This window comes from Micrasema longulum, unplaced genomic scaffold, assembly GCF_059751315.1.
Source record: "Micrasema longulum isolate JH-2025_06_02 unplaced genomic scaffold, ASM5975131v1 h1tg000754l, whole genome shotgun sequence".
In the NCBI taxonomy this organism is placed as follows: Eukaryota; Metazoa; Arthropoda; class Insecta; order Trichoptera; family Brachycentridae; genus Micrasema; species Micrasema longulum.
This window is the reverse complement of record NW_028277948.1, coordinates 149,356-153,572: the sequence shown is the minus strand read 5'-3', so window position 1 is coordinate 153,572 and position 4,217 is coordinate 149,356.

Here is a 4,217-nt window from a genome sequence, read left to right as displayed (position 1 = left end):
TATCTGCGATCTGTGGATAGAATCCGCGGGAAAACATTAAAACCATAGCTGCCAACATGCTAATGTTTTTAAGATGACTGATATTTTCTGGGGTATGTAGGTGCCCTTACTAAACTTGAGAGGGACGTGATATTCAAAACCTATTAAACTAGGTTAATTAAGTGCTTTTCTGTCTGTTTTGGTTGCAGTTTTGTGCATTGTTTTGAAATACTATTATTTTTAATTGGGCGTATTGTGAAAATGGGTACGAAATGTTTGAAACCTTATTGAGCCATGTTAATACAATGGATCAGAGGTTCAAGATGAAACTCCATTCTACCACAATTTGATTTCCATATTCTCGCACAGTTATAATATGCAACTTACCAAAAATACCCCCAAAATTAAAATATTTATTCAGAAAAAAAAATGTACACAGGGACCTAATAAAATAAAATGAAGGTTTGTTTTTTCCAACTTCTTTTCCACGTCTGCTGTAGAACTATTACTAGTTCATCAAACGCCTCTAAGAGGCCTTATAGGCCGTTATTGTCATAGTATTAATAAAAACTCCATTAATATGTTTTTTTAGGTTTTAGATGTGCCTAAGGTACGCCCAATCTAGATATTAAAGAAAGAATATATAACAAATGTAATGTATTTATTTAAATAGTGGGCCTCATGGTGTAATGGTCTAATGGTCAGCGCATATGTCTACCATGCAAGAGGTCTTAGGTGCGATTCCCGACATGGTTCAAATGAAATATTATTTAAAAGGGCGTTTAAACATATTATTTATATTTAAAGCATCAATGCTGTAGTCGGGTAAAACGAACGCAACATTATAAAATTATACGATTTTGCCTTTTTAAAAAGAAGTTTTTTTTTTAATAGCGCAATAATAAAAAAACATAAATTAGATAAAAACAACATTTTTTAAGGGTATTTATTTCTGTTAAAAAATAAAATTAAAAGTTTTATGTAACTAAAATATAATTACTTTTAGACCGGCAGATTACGCCATTTTAAATTTAGACTCAGCTTAGGTATTTGGGATCTCAATGAAGACTAAGTATTAAACACAAATTTGCTGTAATAATTTGAAGATAATACGTTTAACATAAAAGTGGCGGCAGCCAAATTTAAATTTTTTGATTTTGAAAAAAAAAATGAGATACTTTAGTTGAAACCTTTTTTTATAGGATTACATTCTCTTTTTTTGAAAAAAAAAGATAATTCTGGTTGTAATATTCAATTAAAAATAATATTTTATTGACTTTTGGACTAACCTTTATACAAGCCCTAATCGCTTTCGGAAGGGCTAAATGATCATGATACGCTGCGATTGGGGTACCAATACAGTGCCCTATGCACTATTAGGCTTGGAAAAGGAATGATGATGGTATTTTTTTTCTAAAAGAAATATTTGCGTTTTTATGATTTACCCAAATATTTAATTTTGAGGGCCATTTTCAACGAGTTGTAAATAACTCACTTTTAGAAAATTTATTTAGATGGTTGTACAAATAAAATTTGAACACCTAGTAATACCTTAATAAGCTTTGACAAAGAACACCTCTCAAGGCCTTTAATCACCTCTTAAGGCCTTTAATCTTTTTGGTTCAATTTCTAGCAAGATCGACATGAAATATTTGTTTGAAAATTGTTTCACTGTGATTCACTGTCCGTGGATTGCGCCTGAAGCGTAAGGCGATCACTTTATTTCATTTACATTTGTTACAGATGTAATATTTCATTTTTTATATAAAAATGCTGTTTACCATTGTCTACTTTTCTCGGTGTTTTTGTTATTTTTTTAATATTATGCTATTTTTTTATGTATTTTTCTCACTGGTTTTATTGTTATTATGTAAAAGTTCATGGAACCGTAAATAAATAAATAAAAATACAACATTTCAAAACAAGACAAGGACAATCGAGACTAATAAATCAGGGACTGAAATTATACAATTAACTACCAGACAAAACTAAACAAAAGACTCAAACTTCTCAAAAGGCGTAAAAAATAAGATTATCAACAATAGAATATAAATAAAAAATGGTATGTAATTTTTGTAAAATGAATGTAATAATCCGTAAGGGTTAATAAATAAAATTCAAATAAAAAAAATCGCGTTCAATAGAGGGAATAAATGCTGGTGAAGTTGCCATGAATTATTGACTTATTTGTGATAAAATAAAGAAGAAGAAATAATTCATTGACTCTCAGGTGAAACCAGTGGCAGATCGTGAATTTAACGGATCGGGTTTATTATTAGGTGTCATGTCAGCGGTAACCGTTGACCCACTTGTTTGTAATTCATTTACGATATCACCTAGAGGTAATTAAATGCATCTGACCAATAGTTTCCCATTCCCAGTGATTGATTTTCCATCAGCGAAGATCGAGCTAAGTCATTAACTTATCACCCGTTAAACTGACGCTTCTCGTTATCCGTCAGCGTCAGTTGAAAAAATAAAAGTAAGACGCATAGAATTAAGAATAGTCCAGAATGCATACGAGCATCACACAGAACGCGAATAAACTAAGCATAAATGAGTAGATTTACGTTTTGACCCATTAGTTTCTTTGCAGACGTCGCTCAGTACGCAACTCCTGATTTGAATTCAATTATGCCGTGTTGTGTCCTTTTAAAGTGTAGAAATACTGCTAGGATCTTAAAGAAACAGGATGGCATCACATTTCATAACAAACGAATATTTAAGTCGCAAATGTATTACTTAAAAATTGAATTATTTTTCCATCAGTCAGATTGTCGAAGAAACAAAATGGAAATTTTGTTAGTGTTGCCAGGGTAGTCAATTTTTTTTACCTAATACCTAATTTTTAACTAATGAAAATTAGGCCTCGGATTAAACAACGCCGTGGGGGACATTTGAATGACATTATCTTTAAAACATCAAATATTATTTAACATGATATAATAATATCCGTTTTATGTCATATTAAGTTTGTTTTATATTTTAAGTTCAAAGTTCATTAATTCAATTACTCTTATTAAATGACCCTTTACTTATCTACTCTGTTGTGTCAATCAATGTTTCCGCGTGCACAATAACATTTTAGAGAAATTAACAGATTGTTTTTTTTACCTTACATTTCTGTTATAATTTTTTTTTTCTCATCAAGCAACATTACCCGGCGACTTCACGAATGTGGGGCAGACTGAAGGGATTTTTCGACACAGTCCGATGTATTCAAATATGATTTTACGCTCCATCTGGACTATTCTTTATTCTATAGTACAAACATATAGATAACCTATAGTTTTTAAAAAAGGTTATTTTTATTGCAATAATGTATAAAAAAAAAAAAATTTTTTTTGAATAAACGAAAAAAAGCAAAAATTGCCATACCGCGAAACCGGTATGTCAGCAAAAACAAAAATTAAAATTTAGTTGATAAATATCAAACGCCAGTATGTCCACCCAGTTTTTTTTGTTAATATGTGTTCTACAAAATGCAGAAAAAAAAATATGTACAGTACTGTTCAAATTAAAATATGTCCTCATTTTTAAAATAAAATACTGTCAAAAAACTGTGTTTCAATTCAGAGCTAGTAGGTTCACAACTTTTTTTTTAATTGTCACAACTTCAACATCCTTTGTACCCACAACAACTGTTCACTTCCCACCTTCCTTTGATTATCCGCCGCAATAAGACCTCGTGTAGTGAAACACGCGTTTATTTTGTTGAACCTGTGCCGCATCGTAGACTTTGTTTCCACCAACCACCAGTGTTCAGCTCCAGATCGGGGGCCTGTCCTAGTGTTGGTGCCGCTCGCAATTGACCAGTCGAACCACCGCAATTCCATCAATAACGAACCAGGTTAGTGGCATCCATTTTTAATCCATCTTATTCGTTGGGGTTGTGACGGATTGACACTGCATACCTCATATCAAGGATATTCACTTATTTCATAAAAATTAAAATACAGTCCACTTCTCCAAATAATATCGTAGAAGCCTTAGGGTTTCGCCCCCCGGAATTTCTTGCCCGCATCTGCTTGGGAATTCGTTTTCTTACCAGACACAGTGGTGGATCGTTGTAGACATTTCTGCGTTTAGTATTTATCAACTCAATTGTAGGTATTAGTTGACATTTGTATGTATATGATATAAACTAACTTATTGAGTAAATAAACATAAAATACATTACAAATAAAATTCAACAGCTCACTGGGAGTTTTGTAAGAGTGGGTTTGGAATAAATAATA